We start from the raw sequence: 12,494 nt of genomic DNA, 5'->3' as shown, positions 1-12,494 counted from the left end.
TTTAAATGGTTGCAACTGACTGAAAATCATAGTTTCTCTCTTGTTGAGTGGGAAAGTGAACAGTCTGTAGTGGGGGGAAGGTGTTTGAATGTCTCATTTTTTTCCTTTTCTTAGTGTATGTTAATAAAATCTATCTGTTATACTTTTAAGTTGAGACTGTTTCGCCTTTTTCTTCCAAAATCCTATCTCCCAGTTAGTAAACAAAATTCAGCGAACGTGAAACCACCTCAAAAGGGATGAAGTGGCAGATTTTCTTTAGGTGCGTTGTTATCTAAAAGCCCGGAAACCCCCACTTCCAGTCTCTGCAGGATGAGCATTATGAAGAAGACTCAAGCTGTTTTATATAGCAAAGAAAATACACACTGGTGTACTGACAGAAAAGAGCTGTTCAAGCAGACTATTTCTTCAGAGAAGTAGGCAGATTTTGGTGGGGTTTTTTAACATTACAGCATAAACTGCCTCACTTTTTACTGCCTCACTTTTTCTTACCCCAAAGGAAGGTTCCCAAGGGGACATTCTTCTTGTCCAGTCTCACTCATTTGTCCATTACACAGAAAATTTTCTCTGGGCAGAATTTTGTTGAGATTTCCTAGAAACTTTCACATATACAGCAGCTAAAGTTCAGCCTTTCTGATACTTACCAAGACAATTATTTGGTAAATTGATAGTGCATTATGGGGACATTGGCTTTTCAGCCAAAATACAAAAATTTATTTGCTTACATTTTCTTTAAAAGTACATATACAGCAGTAATGTAATTGCAAAGAAAAAGGTATTCCAAATTAAAAAAAAAAAATAAAAAAGGCAAACATCTCTTTAAAAAGGAGACAGAGAGAAAGCCATTTAAGAGCTTACAGAAGCAGAAGGAATCACATTTTGTTTGAAGCTTCACATTCTCATATCACTACTGAATTGTGAAGACAGCAAGTTCCAAGGCTAAAATACCAACACTCCAATAATCCTGGAGCTTTGAACTTTAGAAACCTTAGTAAGTCTGCCAGTAGGTCTTAATAGTTCTGAAGAGAGGCTAAATAAGAAGTAGGCTCAGATCAGTGAATGTATTTAAATGGGAAATACACTCATCAAAATGTATATAAAAGACCAGACAAGAAGCCAGAACAAAGAACTCAGTGCTGTGGCTCTGCCTGACAGAAACAAGCAGGATGAACCAAAGCATCCCTGAATAGATACTGGTTGTTCTTCCACTTAGGACTAGTTCTTCTCTGGTATTCTTGACAAAGCACTTACAATTACATTGCTAACTCATTAGCAGTGATCCAGTATTTGCCCATAAATCATTAAATAGGCAGGGTATGCACTGTGCCCAAGCTACTCTTTTAGCAAATACTGGTGCACAAGGAGGTATTACCATTTTGGAGATGTACAATTCTTGTTTAAAGTCATCTGTCCAGCCACCAAATGTAAAATCATGGAAGGGAATATGAGTGTTTCCAGGAATAAGCTTTTAAAATACTCTGAAAATACAGGCAGTACAAAAACATTGAGCATTTAAAGAACAAGGCTTACACACCCTCTACACAGGAATTAGGATGGTATTTGTGCAGGTGCAGAGATCGAGACTGGACTGTAAAGGAGGTGATGTAATCTTTGCTCTATCAACTTTTATTTAAACAAAAATCCCCAAGTATTTCAAGAAATTGTGAGTGAAAAATAGCTGGGAGATGCCAGTGCCATACTGTGTGAGTAGAAAAAATCTGCAGAACCATGGCCAGGGCAATGATATGGTGATCCAGGCTGGGACAATGCATGTGAACAACATGCATGTGAGCAGAGTCTGCAGGGACATGGAGGGATGAGACACTCTGTCCCCAGCCCCAAGACAAATACAGCTGTACCTTATCTACTCTTGAGAATATTGCCTGAGCTTTCTAAACTCTTCTGAATACAGAGGCTCCCCAAGCAATCCCCTCCATTGACCACTGATCCTTGATGTGGACATTTATTTCCCAGGAAATGTGAGCTATCAAAATACAGCTGTATCATTTTCCTTTGCCAGGCTATAAACAAGGACTTGTCTTTACATCTTCTACCTAACAACTGTAGACTATGAACATCCCTGTTGCTCTTCCTAGAACTTGTTGGAGTCCAGGGCATCCCTCTGGATGCCCTGGGAAGGTCGCAGACCTCGGTAGAGAGGCCTGGGACCCAAGAAAGAAGGTCTGGGGTCTGTGCAGGAGGGTTTGCCTGGCACAGAGCCCAGGAATACACAGTCTTTGATTTTGGTCCATGTGAAAAACTTCTAACAGAGAGAAGAATTGCAAGTCACAAATGTATAACAGACAGTAGTGTAGTTTATCACCATGCAGAAGATTTTGTAGTTTGGGGATTTTTAGAATGTAGATGCAAAGGGACAAGATGGAGATTTTAGGGAGGTGCCCTGGGTTCTTCTTCTCCTTTGGCATCCACCTTCTGCAGTGACATGGGCACAAAATGGATTGGGTCAAAGTAGAAATGACCCTGTTAAGTATAGGTGATAGACATTGGCACAAAATGGTAAATATTAACCATGTAGTTATCTGAATAAAAGCAGAGTGACCTCCCATCACAGGGGGAGTCACATCGTGTCCAAGCTGCTGTGAACATCTTGGCCGGACACAGAGAATTGTAAGATAAGAATTAATAAACAATGTGAGAAACCAAGAAAACCAAGACCTTGAGACTCCTCGTCATTCTTGCACCGAGCCCTGCACCAGACTCAGAATCAGACTTAAAACCTTCAGAGGTCAGGAGGGAAAAACACTTGCTCGGACCCATTCGAACCACCAGCCTTGGAATCTCGGGCAGAGAGAAAGAAACATAAAGCACGAGAACTTATCTTGCTGAAGTACTAACTCTAATGTAGTGTTCTTGTCACTGTATGTGTGAAACAGGTTGTGCCTGTTCATCCAGGGCAGTGAGAACACCAGCTTTTAATCACATGAAAAAGCAAGTACACTTAAAGAGAGAATACTATCTTATACCAGATTGCTAAATGAGCCTTCCATAAGCAACTTTTACCAGCTCTAAAGACAAAATTATATACCTGCCAATTCTGAATTTGAAGGTGAACAGATGTCATTATATTTGACTCTTCTTACAGTTGCTTGGAATTGCAGCATACTGTCATTTTAATATTCTTCTGTCTCAGCATTTCAGAATCTTCTCAGCTCAGTGGGATATACTAGCTGCTGATGTTCCCATCCCCAGTAATTATTAGATTGCAAATGGAAAAAATCAAATACAATAAAACTGGGAAGCAAAAACCAGAACTCTCACTAAAATTAAAGGAATGGCCTAAAGACAGCTTCCTACAATCCTGGTTTCTAGCTTTGATAGAATGTTTTATTCATACTTGGCTCTACTGTATGTGTGTTTGAAAGCTGTGTTTCCTTCTGCTTCTGCAGTCTGATATTCCTTGAGTATTTGACTTCAGCTTCTCAGTGGGTGGAAATTTAGCCCCAGATGGCCAGCCTCCAAATCCTAGTCACTCTAAAATTCTGAGTTCCCAAGACTAGATGAGTATAAATATATTTAATCCAGAATGAACATGATAATTCCATTGCATGTTTAAACACAATGGATAACTGTACCTAATGCTGATAGTAACATTTTACAGAATATTTTCCAAATTCTTCAAAATACTGATTTTTCAAAAAGAGATCCTTTGACCCTGAGCACGATTCATTTCATGCTCCCCATGCAGCTGACACCTGCTCAGAGTCAATGGCTTTGCTGGGCAGGAGGATGCTCAATTCCACTGCCTGGATTTGACTTAGCACTGATGTTACCAACTGTTAAGAAACAACTGAGAAAAGACATGAACTGCTCCCAACAGCCCTTAGTGCTTTAAGGCACTTTGAGCTCTAGGTTCTGAGACCAAAATGAGCCTAAGCAACAACATTTTTGGATAATGAAGAAGACCTAAACAGATTACACAGAGAAGAAAGTGGAGCTCCAGTGACGACGGTCTTGAGGTAATCCAAATAGATGAAAATTTGTAATAGTTCTGGAACACCGCATCTCCAGTTTCTCTCCAGAGCTCAGCATATCCAGTTAATCTGGATTGCCTCAGCAAGGTTCATGGGACTTCCTTGTTGTCAGGGTCTTTTTTGCCCTTTCCTACGAGTGAAATACTGCTCAGATAGAGCTCATCTCCATGAACCTGCTGGTAAGTTCTGAGAGAATGAGAAAACCTAGTCCTCAACTCTGTTGTATCTTGTGCTTCACTCAGCACTATGTTTATTGATTGCTATGGACTAATAGGCTGTTAGTGTTAATTCTTGGGGAACAGTCAAGTAGTTAAGGCTGATGAATGATAGGGCCAAGAGAGGAAAAGAGCATTTCCCTGCTATCTGGAATTAAGATAATGTCTGTAACACAAAAAAGACTGAAACTATAGTTTAGTCACCACCTATTCTTACTGCAAGTCCTTCCATGAAAAGATTTTGAAGCTACTGGTTTTTTTCTCTTACTTAAATGTAAATGTTGTGGTTGCCGTCACAGTTGTGAGGGAACACAGGCCACAGGGTTGTTCACATCTTGTTGGTAAAATTGTGCATTTCTTTTCACACCTGACCCAGCATGCACCAACACTCCCAAAGTCTGGCAGGTACAGGGGGATGGATGGTGGCTTTTGGCATTAATGCAACCCTTGTAAAGGGAAGATGGCATCAACAGACTGTCGAGGCATCCAGAGGAACTATGACATCCATAATTATTCACTATAATGCTGTTCACTCCTTAGTCATTGTTGAAGTAGTATGCATCACATTTTTCACTTGCTAAAATAACTTTTCTGGACTGAGATTCTTCTGTGCTGGTTCTGATCTCTTTTGCTGCCGGAATCATCTAGATAACTAGGGCTTTATCAGGATATGCTGAGGAGTAATGTCCCATTATGTTAGCTGCAGCTTAGAGGCATCTCCTGCACTGGGGACAAGATGTTCCCCTCCCACAAGAAGCCCACAAGTCTCTGAGCCCTTGTGAATGTTGGTTCCCTCCTGTGCCATTCACAGATGGGGCTGAGCTCACAGCAGGGAGCTGAGCTCAGCAGGGAACACAGCCAGGGAGAGAGATTCACCCACCAGGACACAAAGGAGACCCCACAGACCTCTCAGTGGGAAGCCATCAGGCTGCCAATGAAAGCAAAACTTTACATTATCAGTGCTTGGCACAGACCTAAATAGGCACAGGCACAGTTACAGCTGCTGCCTGTATCTATTCAAACACACCAGATCAAATGGAGAAGAGCAACCTACTTAGCTGAGTATGTTGCAAATGTCTGTCTGTCTTGGGGACACCTCAGTGGGGCGGCGACACCTTACACACATGGAGGAAAAGAAATGTTTGTTATAAACAGTTGAAGACTGCCAGATGTACAACAATTTAGGGGAGTTAAGAAGTGTTACCTAGCAATCACCTCTGATTGCAGCCACAGAGAGGTTCTGTTAGACATATCTGTTAGATATAGCATTGCAGGGTCCAGGGGAAACTGAAGAATCCCAAGGTTTGGACTTCATGGGGTTAAAATGCATTCATTAAGAAGCACAGCCTGTTTCCATGACACTTGTTTTTCATTTTGCATTGAGTTGATATAAAGTATGACAGAATTTGATTTGCATTGAATTTTACAGTTGTTGGTTTGACTTCACAGATGCAAAGTGCTGTTTGCATTCCTTACCAATCTCCAAAGAGCAATAAGGCACGTCAAAACAAGTGACTTTATTGAGCTCACAGATTTTGCAGGCTTTTTGTGCTATCCTAATAATGAACAAGTTATTATAAAGGCAGTCAAAGCAGAATGAGGTTTTCATGGGAAATGGTGAAATCAAGAGACTTTCCAACTGAGATGCAAATCTTTTAAGTAAGATATTCCAGACTCTAGTTATACTGAGCCAGATAATTAAAGAACAATTGATTATTCAGGGTTCCAACACAAAGATTGAATAAATCTGGGAGCAGGTACAAGACATTCTGGCTCTGAAGTCCTCAGGTCCAAGCCTCCAAATTTATCCCATTTTTTATTATGGCAGGAGCTGGCTTATGGCTTAGGGAGCTGGGTTTAATTCCCTGACAAGTAGATTGGCTGTTAAAGAGGATGAAACTTAACACAGATTTCAGGAGTAGCTTCAATTAGTGATATAACCTTTTATACTCCCAGAGCTTCTAAGCACAGAAAAGTTTTAGTGGGGTTTTTTATATCACTCAGATAAAAATTAATCAGAAATTTGTCATCAAACATGGCCCTTGTTAAGTCTGCTCCCGCTCTGGGTATATATCATAACCCAACAACCTCACTCAAACAGCTTTAGGCTTTAAAGCTTTATCTGAAGTACAAGTTTTGAAAACATGAAGAGCTCCCTGCTCTTAAGTGCCCGAATGCCAAATGATCTCTGTGCAATACATCCTTAAACCCGAAGTGGGTATAACTTACACTATTGAAGATGATTTTTCTCAGGATAATAAAAACACTCTACAGTTTTCCACAATTCAGCCCATAGATAAATATTTCTCAAAAAAACCTATATCCCTATTCTCAAAAAAATATTTTTTTTGCTGGTAAGTAGTGCTCCGTGCAAAAATTCAGTTAAAAACAGGATATATATCTAGGGTGATAGATTTGAATGTAATTTCAGCTCTCCAAGAAAGCACCCTCCTAAACTTCCACATGTGTTTTTGTTTCTATTACAGCTGAAAATCAGCAAAGATCTGTGAAGTGCACTGAAATCTGCCCCATCTTTCTCTTGATGAGAAGGACAAAGCAGCAAGAGCACTGGAAGCATTGGGACACAGATACTCAGCATCACATGCGCTGAGATATGGCCTGGTGCTCTTGCATTAAGGCGTGTTTATGCCACTCCTCTGAGGTGTCAGATCTGTGCAGGCTATGTCAGCCCCCTTGACACGATCCAGTGATGTTGGATGCACAGTAGGGGGAATCTTTATCTGTTGAATACCTTTGTTTCTGGAGGAAGTCTAAGGTTGAGTGATACAGGCTGCTGCTACACTACCCACACAGGCTCTCCTTTTTCTGACTCCTCTGCAACTTTTAACTTTAACAGTGCTTCTTCCCTTGAATCATCAGTCAGTTTGCTGACTGCACTGTGTCACCAGAGGGCTGGGATGTGAAGATAATAAGGTTATTCCACAGAAGGGCTTTATAGAAAAACCTGATCTCTCCAGCATAGATTAAGGAAAGAGGAAAATGACAGGAGAATGCAAAAGAAAAATAGAATAGGAATCAGCAACTCCTTAGAAAACTGGAACTACAATAGCCTTCTGCTGTATCCATGATAATAAAGGAGCTGTTGACAGACTTCTCCTAAAGACCCTCTCTATGCAGCACCCATCAGAATTGTACTGTAAGGCTCCAGCACTGCTGAAGGGGTGGCACTGTTAGTTCCAGCCATGGTAAACTATAGCATAACCTTGTGACAAGTCATTGACATGTGTCACTACATTCCTGACAGAGTTTTAGGAGTCATACACAAACTCCTTCCTTCCCAAACTGCCTTGTTATGAACTCAAGACCTTATCTTTTCAGAGAACCATGTGAAAGTCTGTTTTCTGCCCCTGGTACAAAAAATTATGACTACCAAATCATGTAACTTGCTCCCTTCGTCTGTCTGCTTTTGCCCCTGAATGTATAGCAATAGAGATCAGAGTGGGAGCCTATAAACCTTGGTTTAATGAAAGAAGTTTCTCACTCTGTAAAAGGGTCCATTTGCTATGTCCTCAGACAGACTGAATCAGAAGTAATGAACTCAGAAGAGAACTTCCTGGGGTAAGCTCTTGTAAAGTGCACTTCAGGACAAGCTAATAATTTGTTTGCATCGCTCAGGAGAATGAAACAGGATGTTAAAACCTAAAAGACAGAATAAGAACAGAAGATCATGAATTCAGATTCTATTCATGCTGTGATGCAGATTTCTTTAAGTGATCCAAGGAAAAATCATCTACTGCACTTTGTGCCCACAGAGTTACAAGTGATTCTCCGGCCTTGCTGCACCTCTTTATTATTTGAAAAGATCTTGAGACTCTTAAGGGAAAAGGGAAAATCTAAAAGTACTTTTATGCTAAAGAAGGAAAAGAGTAGTAATGAGAATCAAAGCTGAGGCTTGGGGAATTCTCTCCTATCCCAAAGTACCATGTCTGCTTTAATACCCATTCAGGGAAGAAGCAGTTCAGATACAGGGCTACTTCCCTCCTGTTCTCTTTGGTGTCTCTTTTGCTCTAGGAGACAAATGTGCAAGCAAGTCAATTTTGTCCTTTAGATACCCTGAGAGAGTAATTCTGCCTGAAAATTTCTTTCACCATTAGAGACAGAGCAGCAATTTGGCCTCAAATAACCTGACCTACATAAAAATCACACCCTTGACAATCATCAGTGAGACCAGCGATATGAACAAAATTTTAAAGATATTAAGTTATATTATTAACCCAATGTACCTGCAGAGAAAGCTGTCAGACTTCAACAGGGTACAGAAAGGGCTAATTTCAGGAACAGCTGTACCAGGTGCTTGTTTCTGCCCTCACTAAGAGCCTGGTTTTCTTAGCTCTGTGGTCAGCATTACCTTTTCCCAGGCTTCATGTCACTAAAACCTCAGCTAAGGAGTAAATTGGGACTTGCCACACATGAAGACTGGCACTTTGCTGGGATTAGGTGCTACCTGTTACTGCTCCTGGGTTGCATGTAACCAAACCAACATCAACACTAGCCTAAAGATAATGGTTAAACTCCCACCCTCAAATAAACCACTCCCACTCAAGTATTGCAGTACTGAACATCAACTGCATAGAAAAGAATTCACTTTAGGCTAACCAAGAACTCTAAATCCATGAGGTAGATGTGCTTAGATCTTCCTTTTAATAAGATCCCTGAAGAAAGAACCAAGTTTTTTAGATTAAAAAAGGAAAATTATGCCACAGTAACATACAGTACACCTAATTTTTAGTAGATAAAATTCATATTGATTATGCCAGAACAAATCATGCAACTTTCTACATGAACAGAGTGTTATTAGAGCTGGGAACCATTCCTCAGGCTTGGTTTTAAATAACTGGGCCATTTCCTAGGCTGCAGTAAACTTGACCCAGGCCTGACAGACCCTGGGAAGGGTCTCTTCTATCACTTTTAAAGGCTGGCTTTCTAGTCTTCCAATCATCTTTACTCCCTGCTTGCCTCTGAGAATCTACCCTTCAAGAAAAGGCTAAGTTTCCCTCTTTTTTCGAGAGTCCTAGCACTCAACTCACATTATTTAAGAAATTTTGCATAAAATCAGGAACAAACAAATCAGGCAAATCTTTTACACTGCCAGGGAAAGGGTAAAGATGCAGGAGAGATTTGCTTATGCCACAGACAAACTGAGGCATAGTGACCACATCATAGGCTAAAGTTTGAATTTGTCACATAAGCCTGAGGAATTGCACATTAGGTTTGTTTTCATGCTATGGCAGGAGAACAGCCCTGATCTTAAACTGTTCCTATATTTCACTTGAGCAGCTGAAAGTAGAAATAAAAAACAACCTAACTTTTCCTAACTAATGGATGCTATAAACAAGGCTATAAAAGTCTGAAAAGAGTTACTCATGAAATATTAATAATAAGCAATAATAATCTTAAAGAAAAGAATTTTCTACATCCAAGATTCCTGCAGGATATTACTCTGAAAAAGACAAGGAGGAGGTGCAGGCATGGTTCTTGCTACAGAACCCCAGGATGAGGAGCATTTTAGGTGATGGAAAGATCAGTGTTCAAAGAGTCACTTCTATCAGAGAGGATACTCAGGCTCCTAAAAAAAGCAGCAGAACAATTCCCAGACTAGAACAGCTTCCAGACCAGAACTGAACATTTTCATCTACAAGGGGGTAAATCCTTTGTACCAGATTTTCCTATGAGTGCTAACAGAACAAATTGCATTTCTTGTTCTTGATTTTTCACTGTTCTCTAAATACTCTATATACTCTTCCTGCTCCCTGCCAGTCCTTCAGCTGCCCCACAATGACTTTTGGCTGTCAGCAAATCAGAGTGAGTGTGGGAAATAAAAAGGAATGTTATTTCTTCTGATTCATTTTTTCGTCTGAGTTGAGGTTGTTTTTCAAATAATTTGACTTTGACAAATGGATGCAGTGTACTCAGAACTGTAAAGTGGCTTAGTAAAGACAGAAAGGAAAGTCTTGCCCTTTCTAAAGGAAGAGGTTAAAGCAGTGTTCCTTTGTGCCAGTTCTTCGATGAAAAGAAAGGAAATACTCTTAGCAAACCAGATCTGGAAACTCTTCATATCCTCTTAACAAGGCCACTCCTGAATGGCTTATGACACCAAAATCACTGTGTATTTTACTGAAATAAATCACAGAACATTGTAAAACAGCTTTGTAATGCTTTGAAAATGTAGATGTTCAGACTATTGTACTGGATGAAATGCCTAAGCAGATTTCTTAACAATTTCACAGAAGGCATACAGAGTTAAAATATTTAGTTGATATAGCCCCTTTTTCTTGAAATATACAAACTTTAAAGATTAATGTTTTGACTAGAATAGATTGGTTTTCTATTGATTAATTTCTAGTTGATTAATTACTATTTCACAGACTGAAATACAACACTGAATCTTATTAACAAAGTGACTTTCCACACCATTCATTTAAAATAGTTTCAGGTGATCAAAACAAATGTACTAAATGATAAACTTTGTCAAAAGTGGTATCTTGAAATCTTGTTTCACATAACCGTTAAAACTTTATCTTTTTGTCTGTCACATGAGAGTTTATCAGAATCTTTTGCACACTGTATTACTAAATCTTAGCATTTTCATGTGGTGGAAAATTTGTTTCTACTTTTGAGGAGCTCCAATTCTCTTACTATTAAAAGAGCAATAACATACTATTTCAGTAAATATTAATGGCAGCTATAGGTATGATTTCAGTAGTTTAAATCAGGTGTTTCATCAAAAAGGAAGAATCTTATCCTAAGTTATTAATGGTTATTGATTAGCCATCAAATTATCCCAGGCAAAAGTAAAAATGTTTGAAAGCAATTTCAGCATTTTATTTGTTTAACAGCTTAAATATGAAATATAGTCTGTGGTATGAATGTATTGCAAGCCTATGTGAGCAGTTTTGCCTTAATTCCTTCTGTTCCCAATTTGAGGCAAGGAGACAGAGGTGCAAAGGCAACACGATTATTGTTGTTGGTCTCAGTTGCCTTGGGGGCAGGTGAACCCCACAGACACAGGGCTGTGGCAAAGCTGGCACAGCTTTTGCTTAGGCATGGCTTGGTCCACAGATACCCAAACTGTTCCACAGGCCCACAGATGTGGCCCCTGCAGTCATGAGTAACATGCCATTCAGCTGAGGGCTGGCGGGAATGGATTCCCAGCAATACCAAGACTTTTAGGAAAAACCTGTCAAAACACTACAGACTTCTTTTAGAGAGTAACAAAAACACTGAGTGTGAGTGAAAGAAGATAAGGGGCAGCACCAAAACATTTATGTTGACCTATAAAGAACCTTGTATAAATATGAAGTAAGGGATTAAAATATTTTTTTTTTAGCACAGCGGCAGAGAAATGGTGATTTTTCAGAGGGAAGTACTTCATGATTATTCACAGCCTCTATAGCATTTGCTCATGTCTGGAAAGAACTAAATTTACAAATGACATTTGCATTTGCTAACTCTGGAACTTTAATCTAAAAGTACTGCACCAATACTGCATAACAAAAAATTAACTTGCGCAAACATCAGCTAGACAAGAAACAGTCTATACTTTTCCAAGTATATGGGATTAGTGCAATGCTGACCAGTTTATCACCCCTCCAATAATTATCAATAGTGTAAACTTACCAAATTTTGTTTTTAGGGTTAGTGCGGCTTCATTCTGTATGTTGTCATCAAAGTAAAGACTGGATCTTTACTCCACTCATAATCTAACAGCTGGATTTGCTTTGACTACTGTTTACACTGAACAGCCCTGCCATGCATAAGATGTCCAATTTTTTTGCAAATAATCAGAGAACATATTGGCAAACAAGGTGATAATGGAGAAAGTGAGACCACATAAAAGAGTGGGGAAGAAACACAATCAAATTTAAAGCATTTTTTCCTAATTATAGTTTCCTTCACTTCATACTTTTAGTTGAAAAAAGACAGCATAAACAGAAAATCAACATGGAGGGGTAATGGAAACAACTTTATATAAAACAGACAAGCAGAGAAAGAGGAGCACTTCAGGTGTAAGGTAGAGAACAGAGACCAAATGTGGTGTAGGGACCAGGTAAAAAAAATGAGAAGTATGGGATTATAAAGGGTAGAAAACAGACAAAGGTAATATTTAAGCAAATGCCCATGGAGGTATGGCTCAGGAGTTTGGACTTTTGGATTTATTTCCCTCTCACTTTTACCACTGGTGTATAACAGGTTGAATCACGTAAATTACTGAATTTGCTGGTGAGATACATCCAATGTGAAGAGCACAGGACTGGGCCATAAGTTGTAA

At 39.5% G+C, this 12,494-nt stretch overlaps 1 protein-coding gene and 1 long non-coding RNA gene across 6 annotated transcripts in view; one reads left to right on the top strand and one right to left on the bottom strand.

Annotated features, from left to right (window-relative positions):
* CLSTN2 (calsyntenin 2) overlaps nt 1–12,494 on the bottom strand; it is a 267,508-nt gene that overhangs the window by 15,533 nt on the left and 239,481 nt on the right. The gene's annotated exons all lie outside the window — the stretch shown is intronic.
* The window catches only part of LOC310913169, a 53,962-nt gene that overhangs the window by 32,015 nt on the left and 9,453 nt on the right, over nt 1–12,494 (top strand). The gene's annotated exons all lie outside the window — the stretch shown is intronic.

Source organism: Zosterops lateralis (assembly GCF_965231275.1).
Source record: "Zosterops lateralis genome assembly, chromosome: 10".
Lineage (NCBI taxonomy): Eukaryota > Metazoa > Chordata > Aves > Passeriformes > Zosteropidae > Zosterops > Zosterops lateralis.
This window is presented reverse-complemented; position numbering and strand designations above follow the sequence as displayed.